Genomic DNA, 19,913 nt, shown 5'->3' with positions numbered 1-19,913 from the left:
TTGACCCCCATCACCCTCCAATCACTGGCTCTGGCCTCCGCCCAGGCCTGAGGCCTCTGGCCCAGGAATCATGCCTGGGCAGGGGACCCCCATCTCCCTCTGATCGCTTGCTCCACCCCCCACCCAAGCCTGATGCCTCTGACCCAGGCTTCAGGCCTGGGCAAGGGGACCATCATATCCCCCCAAACCCCGGCTCCACCCCCCCAGCTCCCCGTGGTTGCAGGCTCCACCCCTGCCCAGGCCTAACACCTCTGGCCTGGGCATCCGGCCCGGGCAGCGGGGACCCGCAGCTGCAGCGGCCCCGCGATCGTGGGCTCCACTTTAGGCCCAGGCAAGGGACCCCTAGCTCCCGGGACTGCCAGCTTCGACCGTGCCCAGCTCCCGTCGCTGGCTCCACCCCTACTTCCTGCTATCACTGGCCAGGGCAGAAAAGGCACCTGATTCTCCGATCATGGCTGGGGGGCAGGGCAAAAGGCAGCCCCAGGGCCGCCTTTGCCCTGCCCCCCAGCTCTTAGCTCCCCCGTGGGTTTCTGATCACTGTCAGTGGCAGGGGGCTTCTTCCTGCTTTCCCTTTCGCCTCCCTGCATTGTGCCTACATATGCAAATTAACCGCCATCTTGTTGGCAGTTAACTGCCAATCTTAGTTGGCAGTTAATTTGCATATAGCCCTGATTAGCCAATGAAAACAGTAGCGCCGTACGCCAATTACCATTTTTCTCTTTTATTAGTGTAGATTTTTATCTCTTGCTAGATTTGTCAAAGTATATGTCTTCCTTTTCCCTATAGTGATTTAGGAGTTTGAAATATCATTTGTAACAGTGGTTGCACTGATATATATAGACGTAGATATAGATATCTAGAATGTTAATATATATATATTTCCTATATAACAAAGGTAATATGCAAATTGACCATCATGCCCTCCTAAGACAGCTGCCTATTACCAGGTCGACAGGGGGTTAGTGAGGGATGACCAAATGACTGAACAAGCAGGCTGCGTGGGCTGACCAGGCTGGCAGGAGGGCTGTGAGGGGTGACTAGGCCAGCAGGGGGGGAAGTTGGGTGCCATCATACCAGCATACAGAGGCAGTGAGGGTAGATCAGGCAGGGGCGATCAGACCGGCAGGGGAGGGCAGTTAGAGGCAACCAGCAGGCAAGCGATTAGGAGCCAGTGGTCCAGAATTGTGAGAGGGATGTCCAACGGCCGATTTAGGCCCAATTCCTGGGATCGGGCCTAAACCTGCAGTCAGACATCCCTCGAGGGGTCCAGATCAGAGAGGGTGCAGGCTGGGCTGAGGGGACCCCTCCCCCATGCACAAATTTTGTGCTCCGGGCCTCTAGTGTGTGTGTGTGTGTGTGTATCTCCTATCTAATAAAGAGGGAATATACTAATTGACCCTCATGTTGCAAAGATTGTGGCACCCACAGCCAATAAGGATGAAATATGCTAATTGACTGCCCTGCCCTCAAAGATGGTGGTGCCCACAGCCAATAAGGAGGGAATATGCTAATTGACTGCTATGCCCTAAAAGATCGCAGTGCCCACAGCCACAAGATGGCAGTCAGGGGAGGGCAGTTGTGGGTGATCAGGCCAGCAGGACAGGACAGTTGGGGGTGACCAGACCAGCAGGGGAGGGCAGTTGAGAGTGATCAGGCTGGCAGGGGAGCAGTTAGGGGCAATCAGGCAGGCAGGCAGGTGAGCAGTTGGGATCCAGGAGTCCCAGATTGCTAGAGGGATGTCTGACTGCTGGTTTAGGTCCGATCCCATCCAATCCACAGGGATTGGGCCTAAACCGACAGTCAGACATCCCCTGAGGGGTCCCAGATTGGAGAGGGTGCAGGCTGGGCTGAGGGACACCCTACCAGTACACGAATTTCATGCACTGGGCCTCTAGTATGTGTGTGTGTGTGTGTGTGTGTGTGTGTGTGTGTGTGTATAGTTGATTTTCTACTTTATACATTTTTTCATTATTAATACGTTATAGTTAGCATATAACCTATATATATAAAAGCCTAATATGCAAAGTGTCCCCTTGGGAGTTTGACTGGGAGTTCGATCTCTCGCTATGATGTGTGCTGACCACCAGGTATCAGCATGGAATGTAGGAAGGCCCCGGCTAGCAGCCAGCAGCCAGGGAAGGGAGACCCTAACCTGCAGCCGCTAGGGACCCTACTCATACACGAATTTCATGCACTGGGCCTCTAGTACCTTTATAATAAGAAAATAAATAAAAAACATCCACTTTTCAATATGTCTACTATTGGTTTGTTCCTTATCAGTCTTATTCCCCTTGCTCAGGCTCTCATCATCTAGATTTTATGTTCTTCCAACCTCTCAAACCCTCACTACTCTTGTCTATCCTATTTATTGCTTCCAGAATATCTCCATAAAATATAATTTTATTCATATGACTCAATTCCTGTTTAAATCTAAGTGTCAACTCCTGACATCCAAGTCCTCCATGATCTTACCTACATAACCATTCCTGTTTTCTTTCTATTTTCCTGTGGCCCATCTACTCTAGTCAGACTGGTTTCCTTGCTCTCTCACAAATCAGCATTTGCTCATTTCTTTATTTTCATTTATTTTGTTCCCTACTTTTATCAGTTTTCTCAGAGTTCTACCCAACCACTGAAGTGCAAAGAAGTAGGCTCACAACCCCATGGTTTGGCAAATTGGGATGGACTCAGCTGGGCAGTTTTTCTGCTGATCTTGGCTGGGATCACTCATGCATCTGCAGCTATAGTGAAAGAGTCTCAGTACAAGATTTACAAGATAAGTTATTCTTCTGTCCTGATAATTTTCCATTAGGGAAAACCTGCATCTTCCAGGAGCAGGAATATTCTAGTCACAAACCTATAGAAACAGTTTTCTTCTCCTTCTTCTTCTTCTTCTTCTTCTTCTTCTTCTTCTTCTTCTTCTTCTTCTTCTTCTTCTTCTTCTTCTTCTTCCTCTTCCTCCCATGAAACCTTAAAACATTTGACATTTATTGAAAGGGACATTTTGACTCTTTTCTAAAATTATTTAACTTTGAGATTGATATTAACCCCTCACCTCAAATCAAATGTTTCTTAACACTTTTTCCTTAATAGCAGTGGTTGTCAACATCAACTTAATTTAAACCTTTCCAGTTTCTATAATTTGAGTCCTCTTTAGTCAATCTTCCATATCCTTGACCATTGTTTGGGGGCATATCAGCATTTAGCTAGTGACTTTGAGCCCCTCTAGGCCTGAAGTGTCAACAGAGCCTTGGCTTCCATTTCAGTCAGTAGCCCTTTCTACCCTATAATTTAGTTAGGAATTGGGCCCAAGAACTCTAGGCACTAAATATAGAAACATATTTTCTTATCAATGCCAAGAAATAAACAGGTATACACAGCATTCTCAGCTCAACAAGACAAGGACTTTAGCATACTTTATATTTTTTATTTCCCCTACCGCTCCTCCAGAGTCCACATCACTTGGCCCCAGACTTCCTAGAAGGGAGTATAGCTGCAAGCAATACTGTCTTCATGAGGTAGAGTTATGCTGGATCAACAAAGCTGAAATCTTGAAACCACTGCCCTTTTCTAGACTTAAAAATATTTTAGATTGTTTACACTATGCCAGTTTTTAGAACTTTAACTTTATATTTTACTTACTCTCATAACCACATTACCAATAATTATTGAGACAATATATTTTCCTCATTAACCATTGTTAGTATCGAATGGTCTTCCTTCTTGCATGCATTATTTTTAGTGAATAAAACACCTTTTTTTTCCTGAAGTGTAGTATAAAGTCTCAGGTTTTTAATATCTCAACAAAGCTTCTCTTGGATACATAAAGTCCCTGGGAACATGTAGCTGCAAAAATCTACACAGGAGAGGTTCCCAACACATCTTAACTCACTGCACCACCACCTTTTCATATGTGGGTTTCATGTTATTCAGGAAGAACTTACCAAAATATGTGACTCCATTTTGAGCCAAGCTCATCAGCAATGTGAAAAATGAAGATGAGCTCAGGTGCTTATGCAGTATCTTCCCCCAAGTTTCCAGAAGATGAGGAAGCACGCAGATCTGATTTACTGTCCAGACTCCAGTCATCCTGACAGTGTTTACCTGATGATTGAAATCATATATACATTTTATACAACTTGTTTCTTGCTTAATTTATATTATCCCTTTTAAACATCATCATGGACATTTGGCCTTTCATAGACTTCACTGTTTCCAGAGGACCATAATCAATTTTTCCCTTTTTATTGAATTTATTTTGGTGACTCTGGTTAACCACTGAGTCATGCCAGTTGGTTTCTAGCAGTTCTTTAGAATAGCAACATATTTATTATATAAAGTCTTATTGATATCTCATTGTTGACATGTAGTGTAAAATATTGAGGCTACTGAAACCTATAGGAGGAAATGTATGATTTATGCAATTCACACACTTGGACAAATCTCAATCATTGCTCTTTGGGAGGCAATGATGGCTGTGATAAACTAATTGGACTTTAGTCCCAACAGATAATCATGGTCTATAATGGAACTGTGAAGAGTCCAGTTGATGAGTTTCCTATTGAAAGTTTTATGTTAACACATGTTAGCTCACTAGGTTTTTACTGGTGATAAATATAATAGTAAATGTGAATTTGAAAAGTGGTAGGTTTTCATTTTAGGAGGTACCCCAAATCTCTGCTTTGCTTTTTAGCAAATGAGTCTTTAGGGTTCCCTGCATATTAGAAATACAGTATATGAATTCACAATCCTAGCTTTCAGTAATGTCTTTAAAAACTGTAAGGCCAAGCTTTTTACTTTTATTATTTTACAATTGTCAAAAGAATTAAGAAGCAATTTCTGGTTTTATACTTCATTGCCTGTGAGCTGGATTTCATGTTTAATTACTGTGCTGCATACATTCTTAATAATTTATTTGAAATATAATAAATTTAAAAGGATGTAGACATTTTGATATGGGAATAAAAATTACAATTATTCTATCATCTGAGTCACTCATTAGCGAGAGATCTTTTGAAGTGTTGATGTAAGGAATAAAATGCCTTAGGGTTTTCTTTCAATAGGTTCAGTTTATTTAACTACAAAGGCATTGTTTTTTAATGTGTAATTGCTATTGCCTGAATATTGGTGCCCCCCCCCCCAATTCAAATGTTGAAACCTAATCTCCAATGTGAGTGTATTTGGTAGTGTGGCCATAGGAGGTAATTAGGTCATGAGGGTGGAGACCCATGAATGAGGTTTCTGCCCCTGTAAAAGGGAACCCAGAGAGGCCCCTCACCACTTCCACCATGGGAGGACACCTGAAAAAGACTGCAGTCTGTGAATCTGGAAACTAGTGTTCACCAGTCACTGAATCTGCTGGCACATGGATCTTGGTCTTCTAGTCTCCAGAATTAAAAGATATAAATATCTGTTGTTTATAAGCCACCTAGTCTATGGTATTTTGTTATAGCAGTCCAAATGGACAGTAATAGAAGATTGTAAGGCTCACATGGTGCATATTTACATACAACTTGCTGGTAAAGTGCTTATAGTTTTCAGGAAGGATATATCTAAGATATATAGATATATTAGAGGCCCTGTGCATGAAATTCATGCATGAAGTTGGGGGGTCCCCTCAGCCCAGCCTGTGCCCTCTCACAATCCTGGACCACTGGATCCTAATTGCTCACCTGTCTGCTGGCCTGATCGCCCCTAACTGCCCCCCTACCAGCCTAGTTGCCCCTCACTCACCCCCTGCCAGTCTGTTTGCCCCCAACTGCACCCCCCCTGGCCTGGTTGCCCCTAATTGCCCCCCCCACTGGCCTGGTTGCCTCTTACTGACCCCCCCTTCTGGCCTAGTTGCCCCCAACTGCCCCCCTCTGCCAGCCTGGTTGCCCCTAACTGCCCCCACACAGACCTGGTGGCCCCCAGGTGCCCCCCTGCTGGCCTGGTCACCCCCAACTTCCCTCCCTGCCAGCCTGGTTGCCCCATGCAGCCTGCTGTTAGTCATTTGGTCATCCCTCACTAACCCCCCTGCCAGCCTGGTCACCCCACACAGCCTGACATTCAGTCATTTGGTCATCCCTCACTAACCCCCCTGCTGGCCTGGTCAAAGGCAGCCATCTTGTGAGGGTGTGATGGTCAATTTGCATATTAACTCTTTATTATATAGGCTAAATCTATATTTTTTATTGTTGACTATTACAGATGCCCCCTTTGCCCCCCTCCATCATGCTCTGGCCCCTCTTAGGCCTTCATCACATTTTTTCTGTGTCCATGGTTTATGCATATATGTATATACATTATATTCTTTGGTTGATCTCTCCTTGTTCCCTCCTCCTCCTCCCCTCTTAGATCTATCAGTCTGTTCCATGCACACAAAAGCCTGAGGAGAGACTTGCTTTCTTGAAATCTCTTTTTAAGGGTAAGGGAATCTTTCCCAGAAGCCTTCCAGGATCTTTCCCCTTACATTTCATTTGCTAATAAATTTACAACTAACCTACCATTTTAGACACACATAGCAGTGAAGACTAGCATAATCTTTGGTCTTATGTAGAGGTGTTTACTGGGGTCTCTAAGGTGACACCACTCTTCCCCACCAGGTTTGGAACAATTTGAGAAAGCAAAGAAATGGCACAATGAGTCAAAATATCACCTTTATAACCTTTAAAAACCAGCTTGGAGGATGTGGCCTTAAGTCTGTTAGCTAACTGCTCTTGCTATTTCAGAACTCCTAAAATAGGCACATTTACCCAACCAGTCACAGTAGCACTAGGGCAGAAAAGCTCCCCATGCCCTCTTAAAGGGGCAGAATTCCTGGAGTACCAGAAGGCAGCCAGAAGCAAGGAGAAGGAAGCATGGACTGAGCCTAATCCTCTGAAATTTACCAATTAATAAATCACTTCACCGTCCCAAGATAGTCTGAGTGAAAGAGTGAAGAGAGATCAGGATAGGAGGAATATGCTTAGAAAAAAAAAATTCTTCCAAACTAAAATCAGAAGTGGGGAAAAGATATTTCCTTCTTAACAGAGCTTACTTATTGTTCAGTTTTTCTTCAATTGGAACTTGGTGTAGGGCGTGGCTATAGGGTTAAGCCTCCGACTGACCTGTTGGCAAAGCCACAAACAAGTCCCAGTTTAGAGGGCACAGTCCTCTTAGCATAATTAGGCTTGACCTTATGAAGCTCCCTAGATCTTATCTGGGTAGCTAATGGGCTGAGGGAGATGTATCAAGTGCTGCCAAAACAAGTGAAACTCACAAGAACATTGTAACTATGGTGACCACTACCTTGTTTACCTCTGGCTATAAATTAAAGGCTCAGCTTGCCTCTGGATCTCTCTCTGTGGCCTCAGCCAGGCACAGGAAGATCCATCTAGACCAGGGATGGGCAAACTTTTTGACTCGAGGGCCACAATGGGTTCTTAAACTGGACCGGAGGGCTGGAACAAAAGCATGGACGGAGTGTTTGTGTGAACTAATATAAATTCAAAGTAAACATCATTACATAAAAGGGTACGGTCTTTTTTTTTTTTTAGTTTTATTCATTTCAAATGGGCCGGATCTGGCCCGCGGGCTGTAGTTTGCCCACGGCTGATCTAGACCCAGCTTATTATCCTTATCTGTCATTTCTTTATCCATTCGCTGCTGTTACTCAGGATTTCGAACCCTTGGCTGAGCTGGCTGGCTCGGCACAACTTGGGAATCAGGGAGGTATATGGACCACAGTGTCTTTTGCTCAACCTAAGTGGGCTTTGGAAAATAATGTTTTAGAACTGTTTTCTAGAAAAATTTCTGTTACATAAAGCCATACTTGAACCCATTGTGAACCAGTGCATGATATAAGTGCATTTTGTTTGCATGAGTGTATGAATGCTACATACAAACTGCATGATTTAGGGCCTGAGCTCTTTGTTCTCTCACACCTTTTACGTGGGATCTCCACATATGACAGTTTGGGCCCATGATAGACCAGGTGGTTTCCCAGAGCTTCTAAAGTAGCAGAATCAGAGGGTATATAGCCGAATCATAGTTGAGAAAAGCAAGACTTCAGAGTTGAAAAATGGTATCAAGTTTTAAGGTGCAACATGTGAGGTATGTAAATATCATAACAAGCCACAGGGTCAAAGCTGGGATGAAAGGGACCACTTAGGGCACTAAATGAAAGGTTGGCAGTGAAACAAATTAGAACAGAGACTGTGGATTAATGTAAAGATGCCCCTACATTGTGGGTGCCCTGACACCAAGCTGTGAACATGATTCTTTAAAGGAGCTTTCCAGGGCTAGATATCAGCTGTATGCAACACGTGTTCTGTGAAATTTTGGGAAGGATTGGATCATCCTTCCGCATTCCAGTGGATTGCCGGTTTAATCCAGGCATATGTATTATTTGATAAGAAATGAATGGCTTAAATGCTGTGACAAAGCAAGCTTCTAAGCAGCTTTCATGGTCAACTTGGAAGCTATTGGACAGTAGTGTGGCCTCCAGAATTTCTAGGTTAGCACTGTCAGCATCTTCCTCAGATTGGGCTCTAAAATTGTGTGGGAAGGCATGAGAAGATTCTTTCTGTGAGTTTCTCTTCATGCTGAATGCTTGGAAATAAGGCTCACTTATTTTTTTACAGTCATCACATATCACATCAAAAATTCCACTAACAGGTGAGTTTGCAAGAAGTGCCCATCACTACTATCCTAACAAGTTTCTGTTAAAATTGTTCACTAGGGCTTATGTGTAAACTATCTATAGGCCTATTCTGGGTATTCCTCTCCCTCCAAATTTTTCTTTTGAAATATCCAGTACAGATTATATTTTAAATATGTCAAGAAATGAGGTTTTTTTTTTTATTAAGATTGTGATTTTCTCTGAGGATAGTGCAATAAAATAAAATTGTTTTTAGAACCAGCCTTCCAAAGGAATATCTTGTTCAAAATTTAAAATCAGAATTGAGGGAGTTAAGTGTTTGAGGCCTACATGTGTTTCAATTTCTAAAAATTTTATTTTTATTTTCACTGATAAAAATTAGACAAAATTATGGAAGTGCTAGAATTTTAATTCCTTTTAAATAAATAATTCATAAGCTATCCTGTCCCACAGGGAATAATATAATTGAAATACTGAATTCATTTCTTTGAAACAGAAATAGTAAGAGGTAATGGCATATTCTGACTAATACCTTAGCTGCTTTTTGGAATCCTTGGGAGACTGATGGGTTGATGTAACAGGGTATTTTTTTTTTTTTTAGTTAGAAACAAACATCTCTATCCTGTTATTTCTTTGTCAAAATCTATTCATTTCTACTGTAGTCTATGTTTCAGAACTTTCTATATCTAGCTAATGTAAGAGCATATTTGACATCTCTTATGAAGCTTTGTATATGTAATGGAGATTTAAAAATTAACATTATAATTTAGTTTATAAAACAATGTAGTCCTCTAATGAAACAGGACATTTCAAGTCAAGAGCCCAGGAGAGGTTCATTTAGGGGTAATTTAGGACAGAAGTGGGTAGACACAACAGATAACAGTCATGATTATGAGTTGGTAATATCAGTGATGTATATACAACATGGCCACACTAATTCTTTACTAAATATAATAGTGACAACTGCTATTATAGGGTTGTTAGAACATGTATCACAGTGTTCTGTAATTATTTATGTGTCTACTTCCCTCTCTAGTGTGAGTGTTTCAAGGGCATGATCCATGTCTCACTTATATCTTTATTCCCTGGATGTGTTAAGTGCCAGGCTCATCACAGTTGCTCTGTAAATGCTTGCTCTTTGCTTTGTAAAGGAAAATAGAACTGTATTGACTATTCTTATTCTGATGTCAGAATTTTTACATGCCAAGCTCTACACTTAAAGCTGATTTATTAAAAAGGTCCCCTCTGCTATCCCCATGCCTATTGTCTTGTCCTAGTAAGTACATACCCTTGACTTCAGCTGTGGGTTCCATTCTATTCTAAATTGTAGTACTCAGGGAAAAGGTACATGATTGTAAATGCTTTTAAATTTTAACTTCTCTCTATATTGGACTGATATTTGAGGGCAACAGTGAGGTGGATGATGTTTAAATCTTCTAGGTTCTTTCTTCTTGGGGAAGAAAAGTAAAAGCAACCAGGTGTCAGCTTATCCAATTTTCTCTGCTCTTTCTGGACCTCAGAGCTCAAGATTGCCAGTTTGTTGAAGCTTGCACTCTACCAGTGCTAATGCATGTAAAAATTATTTCTTGCCCAAATCTCATTTTATTAATTTCAGAACTAAATATTTGTCATGCCTTATATGAAATTTTTCTATATTTTGTAATGCAAGTATATGTGACAGTGGTGGGGATGGAGTGATATTTTATGTGTTCCAATAGCATAAGATATTTCCAAATGTCTGTTTTTTTTTAATTTGATAACTAAGAGAGGCTGTCTGATATACAGCCCAGTGTGAGGCTCTTTGCCTTGAATAATTTATTTGCTATTCTCCTTCTGGTATCATTGCCAGTGCACAGCACTAGGGGATCACCTTCCATCTTCAGAGTCTTCCTGAATTATCAAATAGTAGCATAGATGGCAATTCAAGATAGATGATGCCTGAAAAACCAACATACCAGACCTTAGGTATATATATGAGAATATTCATTTTGTCCTAAAGATCCTGCCATTGCTCAAAATATGTTCAGAAATCTTCTTACTTTTACGGGCAATTTTCTAGTCAAACTAGGACATTTTTCTTATACCTTTGCTTTAAAATATATGTTGGACTGAGAATGTTATTACCTACCTGATTCAGCAGGTTTGGTTGTGGCACTTTTAAATATATCTAGAAATAAAAAATAATGGGCTCATTGAATGAAGAGTTGCCACCATTAGGAGAAACAAATGAATCAGCAAACAAACCCCTCTGAAAGCTCATCCAAATGAGTGACAACTCCTGGAATCACACTATGGTTTCCTATGGAGACAAATTTGAAGGTAACAGCAATATCTCCAAAACTGAATGCTAGAGAAGAATGAACCTCTGATACCAGGAAAACTGGTGTGACCTAATTTATTGACCAGGGTGGACCCACTGGGGGTAAAGTCATTAAGCTTTTTGGTCCAGTATATATGTTCTCCAAACACCAGAGGATAGGCCATAAATTCTATGACATTGCTCTTAGTAATATATATTTATATATATATATATATATATATATATATATATATATATATATATATATATATATATATATATATTTGGTATGTCTCCTAGGGCAAGGAAAACAAAAGAAAAATAAACAACCTAGTAAATCAGAGAAGATATTCCCCAACAATACATCCAATAGGGGGGGTTATATTCAAAATATATAAGGAATACAACTTAATACTGAAAAGACAAACAAACCAATTCAAAAGTGGGTAGACGACTTGAATAGATATTTCTCCAAAGATGACATACAGATAGAAAACAGACATACGAGAATATGCTCAATGTTACTAATCAGCAGAGAAATGCAACTTAAAATGACAATAAGATATCACCTCGCACCTGTCAGAATGGCTACCATCAATAAATCAACAAACAATAAATGTTAGCCAGGATGTAGAGAAAAAGGAACACTTGTGAACTATTGGTGGGATTGTAAATTGGGATACCAAGTATGGAAAACAGTATCGAGGTTCCACAATAAATTTAAAATAGAACTAGCAAATGACCCAGCAATTACACTTTCTTTATTTAACCAAAGAAATCCAAAACACTAATCTGAAAAGACATATGATTTCCTATGCACACTGCAGCATTATTTATAACTAGAGGCCCAATGCATGAAATATGTGCAAGAGTAGGCCTTCTCTCAGCTGCTGGCACCTGCTTCCCTCTGGAACCCGGGACTCAGGCTTCCCTCTCGCACTGGCTTTGTCCAGAAGGTCATCTGGAAGGACATCTGGTCTAATTAGCATATTATGCTTTTATTATTATAAACTAGAAGCCCAGTGCATGAAAATCATGCACCCTGGAAGGGGGTGTCCCTCAGCCCAGCCTGCACCCTCTCCAATCTTGGACCCCTTTGGGGGATGTCCTACAGGGATCAGGCCTAAACCAGCAGTCAAACATCTCTCTCACAATCTGGGAATACTGGCTGCCAATGGCTTGCCTGCCTGCCTGCCTGATTGCCCCTAACGGCTTTTGCCTGCCAGCCTGATCAACCCCTAAGCACTCCCCTGCCAGCCTGATCAATGCCTAACTGTTCCCCCAATTTCCCCCAACTGCCCTCCCTTGCTGGCCTGATCACCCACAACTGCCCTCCCCTGCCGGCCATCTTGTGGTGGCCATCTTGTGATGACATGGGGGTGGCCATCTTGTGACCACATGGGGATGGCCATCTTGTGCAAGGGCATGATGGTCAATTTTGCATATTAACTCTTTATTATATAGGATAGCCAAGATATGGAAGCAACCTAAGTGTCTAGCTATAGCTGGATAAAGAAGAGGTGGTACATACATACAATGGAATATTACTCAGCAATAAAACAGAATGAAATCTTTGTGACAATATGAATGGACCTGCAGGGTATTATGCTGAGTGAAATAAGTCAGACAGAGAATGACAAATATCAGAATTTCATCTATATGTGGAATCAAAAAAAGCAAAATAAATGAATAAAACAAAGAATCTTTTTTTTGCTTTATTATTTTTTTATTGCTTAAAGTATTACAAAGGGTATTAGCCTCCCCTACCCCCCAGTGTCTTATGTCCATTGGTTATGCTTATATGCATGCATACAAGTCCTTCGGTTGATCTCTTACCCCCCTCCCTCCTGCCCCCCAACCCTCTCCGGCCTTCCCGCTGCAGTTTGACAATCTGTTTGAGGCAGCTCTGCCTCTGTATCTATTATTGTTCAAAAGTTTATAATGGTCTCTATTATCCATGAATGAGTGAGATCATGTGGTATTTTTCCTTCATTGACTGGTTTATTTCACTTAGCATAATGCTCTCCAGTTCCGTCCATGCCGTTGCAAATGGTAAGAGTTCCTTCCATTTTACAGCAGCAGAGTATTCCATCGTGTAGATGTACCACAGTTTTCTAATCCATTCATCTACTGATGGGCACTTAGGCTGTTTCCAGATCTTAGCTATGGTGAATTGTGCTGCTATGAACATAGGGGTGCATATATCCTTTCTGATTGGTGTTTCTGGTTTCCTGGGATATATTCCTAGAAGTGGGATCACAGGGTCAAATGGGAGTTCCATTTTCAGTTTTTTGAGGAAACTCCATACTGTCTTCCATAGTGGCTGCACCAGTCTGCATTTCCACCAGCAGTGCAGAAGGGTTCCTTTTTCTCCACATCCTCTCCAGCACTTGTCGTTTGTTGATTCGTTGATGATAGCCATTCTGACAGGTGTGAGATGGTACCTCATTGTTGTTTCGATTTGCATCTCTCGGGTGATTAGTGACTTTGAGCATGTTTTCATATGTCTCTTGGATTTCTGAATGTCCTCTTTTGAAAGGTGTCTATTTAGGTCCTTTGCCCATTTTTTGATTGGATTGTTTATCTTCCTTTTGTTAAGTTGTATGAGTTCCCTATAAATTTTGGAGATTAGGCCCTTATCAGATATGACATTGGCAAATATGTTTTCCCACACAGTGGGTTTTCTCGTTGTTTTGTTGATGGTTTCTTTTGCTGTGCAGAAGCTTTTTATTTTGGGTAGTCCCATTTGTTCATTTTCTCTTTAGTTTCAAGTGCCCCAGGAGCTGTATCAGTGAAGAAATTGCTTCGGCACATGTCTGAGATTTTGTTGCCTTTGGATTCTTCTAGAATTTTTATGGTTTCCTGTCGTACATTTAAGTCCTTTATCCATTTTGAGTTTATTTTTGTGTATGGTGTAAGTTGGTGGTCTAGTTTCATTTTCTTGCATATATCTGTCCAATTTTCCCAACACCATTTATTGAAGAGACTATCTTGGCTCCATTGTATGTTCTTGCCTCCTTTGTCAAATATTAATTTAGCATATTGGTTCGGGCTGATTTCTGGGCTCTCTATTCTATTCCATTGATCTATATGCCTGTTCTTGTGCCAGTACCAGGCAGTTTTGAGAACAGTGGCTTTGTAATACATCTTGATATCTGGTATTGAGATCCCATCTACTTTGTTCTTTTTCAGGATTGCTGCAGCTATTCGGGGTCTTTTTTTATTCCAGATGAATTTTTGGAAAGTTCATTCTAGATCTCTGAAGTATGCCGTTGGTATTTTAATGGGAAGTGCGTTGAATTTATAGATTGCTTTGGGTAGTATGGACATTTTAATGATGTTGATTCTACCAATCCATGAACACGGTATGTTCTTCCATCTGTTTATGTCTTCCTCTATTTCTTTTTTCAATGTCCTGTAGTTTTCTGAGAAGAGGTATTTTACCTCTTTAGTTAAGTTTATTCCTAGGTAGCTTAATTTTTTTGGTGGGACGGTAAATGGGATTGTTTTTATAATCTCTCTTTCTGAAAGTTCACTATTGGTGTATAGAAATGCCTCATATTTTTGGGGGTTAATTTTGTATCCTGCTACATTGCCAAATTCATGTATTAAGTCTAGTAGCTATTTGATGGAGTCTCTAGGGTTTTGTATGTATAATATCATGTTGTCTGCAAATAAGGACAGTTTAACTTCCTCTTTTCCAATTTGGATGCCTTTTATTTCTTCTTCTTGCCTAATTGCAATGGCTAACACTTCCAGTACTATGTTGAACAGGAGTGGTGAGAGTGGGCATCCCTGTCTTGTTCCTGTTCTTAGGGGAAATGGTGTTAGTTTTTGTCCATTGAGTATGATGTTGGCTGTGGGCCTGTCATATATGGCTTTTATTGTGTTGAGGTATGATCCTTCTACTCCCGCCTTACTTAGAGTTTTTATCAAAAATGGGTGTTGAATTTTGTCAAATGCTTTTTCTGCATCAATTGATATGACCATGTGGTTTTTTTCTTTCAATTTGTTTATGTGATGTATCACGTTTATTGATTTGCGGATATTGTACCATCCTTGCATCCCTGGGATAAATCCTACTTGATCATGGTGTATGATCTTTCTGATGTACTGCTGGATCCGATTTGCTAAGATTTTGTTGAGGATTTTGGCATCTATGTTCATGAAGGATATTGGCCTGTAATTCTCTTTCATTGTGTTGTCTTTGTCTGGTTTTAGTACTAGGGTGATGCTACCTTCATAGAATGAGCTTGGAAGTGTTCCTTCCTCTTGAATTTTTTGTAGTAGTCTGAGGAGGATAGGTTTTAGTTCTTCCTTGAATGTTTGGTAAAATTCCCCTGTGAAGCCGTCTGGTCCTGGGCTTTTGTTTGATGGAAGCTTTTTGATGACTGCTTCAATTTCTTCCATAGTTATTGGCCTGTTGAGATTTTTAGATTCTTCCTGATTGAGTTTTGGAATGTTGTATTTTTCTAGTAATTTGTCCATTTCCTCCAGGTTGTCTAGTTTGTTGGAGTAGAGCTGTCCATAGTATTTTTTAACAATCATTTGTATTTCTGTGGGGTCTGTTGTTATTTCGCCTCTATTGTTTCTGATTTTGTTTATTTCGGTCCTCTCTCTTTGCTTCTTGGTGAGCCTGGCTAGAGGCTCATCAATCTTGTTTATCCTTTCAAAGAACCAGCTCTTGGTTTCATTGATTTTCTGTATTGTTTTTTTGGTCTCTATGTCATTTATTTCTGCTCTAACCTTTCTGATCTTCTTCCTTCTGCTCACTCTGGGGTTTTCTTGTTGCTCTCTTTCTAATTCTTTGAGTTGTAGAGTTAGATGATTTACTACCATTTTTTCTTGTTTTTTTTTGAGATAGGCCTGTAGAGCTATAAACTTCCCTCTCAGAACTGCTTTCATTGTGTCCCATAGGTTTTGTATTGTTGTGTTTTCATTGTCATTAGTTTCCAGGATGTGTTGAATTTCTTCTTTGATCTCATTGGAAACCCAATCAATATTTAATAACATGCTATTCAGCTTCCAGTTGTTTGAGTATTTTGGGTTTTTTTTTTTATTGTAGTTTATTTCTAATATTATGCCATTGTGGTCTGAGAAGATGCTTTTTATGATTTCAATCTTCTTGAATTTGGGGATACTTTGCTTGTCACCCAATATGTGGTCTATTTTTGAATATGTCTTATGAGCACTTGAGTAGTATGTATATTCTGTGGCTTTGGGGTGAAGTGTTCTGAAGATGTCTATTAAGTCCATCTGATCTAGTGAGTCATTTAGGATTGCTGTTTCTTTGCTCATTGTTTGTCTGGAGGACTTATCCAGTGCTGTCAGTGGTGTATTAAAGTCCCCTACTATGATTGTGTTGTTGTCGATCTCTCCTTTGATATCTTCCAGGAGTTTTTTATGAATTTGGGTGCTCCTGCATTGGGTGCATATACGTTTACCAGGGTTATATCTTCTTGTTGTATTGATCCCTTTAGTGTTATGAAGTGGCCTTCCTTATCTCTTGTTATGGCCTTCACTTTGAGGTCTATTTTGTCTGATATAATTATTGCTATCCCAGCTTTCTTTTCCTTTCCATTTGCCTGAAAGATATTTTTCCATCCTTTCACATTTGTCGGTGTGAGTCCCTTCTAATGAGGTGGGTCTCTTGTAGACAGCATATATATGGGTCATGTCTTTTTATCCATTCAGCCACTCAATGTCTTTTGATTGGAGTATTTAGTCCATTTACGTTTAAAGTTATTATTGAAAGGTACTTGTTTGTAGTCATTTCTATTTTTGTGCCTGTGTCCTTTCTTACCTTTTTATTTCTTCTTTTTACAGAATTCCCTTTAACATTTCTTGCATTGCTGGCTTGGTAGTGATAAACTCCCTTAGCCTTTTTTTTTGTCTGTGAAGCTCTTGATTTCCCCTTCAATTTTGATTGATAGTCTTGCTGGATAGAGTATTCTTGGATTCAGTCCTTTGCTTTGCAACACTTTGTATACCTCCTTCCATTCCCTTCTAGCTTGATGTGTTTCTGTTGAGAAATCATTTGATAATCTTATGGGGGATCCTTTGTAGGTAACTCTCTGTCTCTCTCTTGCAGCCTTTAAGATTCTCTCCTTGTTGTGAATATTTGCCATCGTTATTATGACGTGTCTTGGTGTGGGTCTTTGGGATTCACCTTGCTTGGGACTCTCTGTGCTTGCATAACTTTTTTCTTCCCCATATCTGGGAAGTTTTCTGTCATTATTTCTTCAAATAGATTTTCTAATCCTTGCTGCTCTTCTTGTCCTTCTGGCAGCCCTATTATGCGTATGTTACTTCGTTTCATTTTGTCCCAAAGCTCCCTTAGGTTCTCCTCCTGATTTTTAATTTTTTTCTCCAGTTGCTGTTCAGATTGAGCTTGTTTCTCTACCTTATCTTCTAACTCACTAATTTAGTCCTCTGCTTCTTCTAGTCTACTGTTGAAACCTTCCCTGGTGTTTTTGATTGTAGCAATATTACTTTTCATTTCTTCCTGATTCTTGCATAGATTGTTGATTTTCTCATCTATCAGTGAATGAATTGTACAACCATTACTCTGAATTCTTTTTCTGTCATGTTTTATGCTTCAATTTCACTAATTTCCTTTCTTGGCAACTCCTAATTTTCTTTCTTCTGGGGATTGTATCATCTCCTCATTCTGACTATCTCCAGAAGGTTCAAATGCCGAGTTGCGTGGGCCTGGGCCATGTGCAGTGGGAGCTTCACACCACCCTAATGTCACTGAAGAGCTCCGACACTAAGATGTGTGGTTGTCGTGTGTTGGTGGGAACCAGGCTCACTCAGAGTCAGCATTACCAGTGCTCAGTGTGGCCTCATGTGTGTACTTAGAATCAGGAACCCTGCCTGCACCGTGCTGAAGCCGAGACCCCCCTGGAGTGTGTTGAAAACCAGAGCCCCCTAGCATGTGCCAGGAGTCAGAGTTCCCCAAGAATCCAGTATCAGAGTCTCTGTTGCTTCGCGCGGCCTCATGTTGAGAATCAGGGTCTCTGTGTGCGCATGCACCAAGAATTGGAGTCACTGACTCTTAGTGTGAATGCACTGGAAACCAGGGATCCCACACACAGGTGATAAGAAACAGAGTCAAGTCACTGGTGCTTAGTGCTGCCTCCTGCCCGGAGTATTGGGGTCCCTGAGTCTGTGCTGCAGGGAACAAGTTCCCAGTGTTTGCGTGTTCCCAGGCTAAGATTCCTGTAGCCCATGCTGTGGGGAACAAGTTCCCAGTGTTCGCGTGTTCCCAGGCTAAGATTCTTGTAGCAGCACTGAGGCCCGAGTGAGGGGTGGGTCTATCAGTTACTATGGCGCTATCTACGAGCCTGTGGGGAGGGGGATGGGCTCTGTTACTCACAGAAATCTGCCACCGGGATGTCTGGATTCTTTGTGTCTGTGAGTCTGTAGCTGTGGTCCCAGGTCTCTGTCCCCAGTGGCTACAGGGTCCTGGTTTGCGTCTGAGACCAGACTACCTTCCTGCCAGCCGCCATCTTCAAGTCTCCATTGGTGTTTCTATCTCTCTCTAGCTCTCCCTTCCTCTCTGAAATCTATAAAAATATATTAAAAAAATAAATATCACTTAATTGATAGATTCATGGTTGTAACCCTATTTTGGAAATGGTGTATATTTATTTGAACCAATATTCAGATGAACATTGCCTTCATTTAGTTGAGTTCTGTGCCTTGTTACTCTTTTAATGATGCTGAACTATTTAGAAGTAGGTAAATAATATTTAAGCATGGATGGCCTTTTTACAATCAGTTGACTGCTACCTTCAGGATATGGGAAATTAATGAACTCTATTCTTTCTGGGATAACAGGTTTACTCAGTACTTTCCAAGTTGTTATGAATAATTCTTGTACCATCTTCAGTTAGGCAGGACTTCCTGACAATGTCTTTTATCTTAGGGAATCCCTGCCCTTCAAGACATGCATTTATGCTCTGTGCACTTTGCTGGTACACTTTATATACACAGTGGCTTGAATGATGTTTTGGTCTATTTGTTTTTCCCAGCCCAAGCATCTTTCATTCTTATTCAGAATAAGTAGTTGGAGCTGTTAATGGCAGTTTTCATTCTTTCTTATTTATTTATTTAGTGTAAGATATCATAGGATATTTGCAATGTTAGAGTGTTAAAAATAGCTTGTCTCTAAAGAGAAATTTTATAACACTGTGCTAATTATTTTGATTTTTATTCAGCTGTGAGAAACCATTAATCTGTTCTACACAAACAATTTTTTTGATTACAGAAAATGAGAATATAATCATTATTTATTAACTACAACCATTACTTTTTCTGGGATACAAGTATTGCTATTTCTATACAAGGCAACTTTTGACTAATTAATTAGAATGAATGTCCATATTATGAAGAATGTTTATATTCGGAAAGAAGACAAGAACACTTTTATGCTTCTTCCATGTAAATTATTTGCAGACCTGATTCTATAGTTAATCTGGGCCTTAACAAATCACCTTGAGAGTAAATTGCTCACTATTAACAGATGATGAATAACTCTTAAGTATTCAGTATCTATTAACCTTAAATATTTGCTTCACAAATTGTGAGTGGTTAGCAGAAAATAAAAGATAAACCACTGTTGCCCTAGCCGGTTTAGCTCAGTGGATAGAGTGTCAGCCTGCAGACTCAAGGGTCCCAAGTTCAATTCTGGTCAAGGGCATGTACCTTGGTTGCGGGCACATACCCAGTGGGGAGTGTGCAAAAGGCAGTTGATTGATGTTTCTCTCTCATCAATGTTTCTGACTCTCTATCCCTCTCCCTTCCTCTCTGTGAAAAATCAATAAAATATATTTAAAAAAAGATAAACAACTGTAACATTAAATAATTAATCGAATTAGTTGTGATATAGTTTTCAGGAACCAGGAAAGTATAGCAAATAGCCTTTCCAACCTTGTTGTTAGTGTTCAGAGTGCATTGTTAGGGAGAACAGGATAAGGGGTAGGATGATTA

General features: G+C 40.5%; 1 pseudogene; it reads right to left on the bottom strand.

Moving 5' to 3' along the window:
• LOC132223422 (threonylcarbamoyl-AMP synthase-like) overlaps positions 1-19,913 on the bottom strand; it is a 62,687-nt pseudogene that overhangs the window by 1,382 nt on the left and 41,392 nt on the right.

This window comes from Myotis daubentonii, chromosome X (genome assembly GCF_963259705.1).
Source record: "Myotis daubentonii chromosome X, mMyoDau2.1, whole genome shotgun sequence".
Classification (NCBI taxonomy): Eukaryota; Metazoa; Chordata; class Mammalia; order Chiroptera; family Vespertilionidae; genus Myotis; species Myotis daubentonii.
The sequence above is the reverse complement of the archived record's forward strand: the minus strand, read 5'-3'. Positions and strand labels throughout refer to the sequence as shown.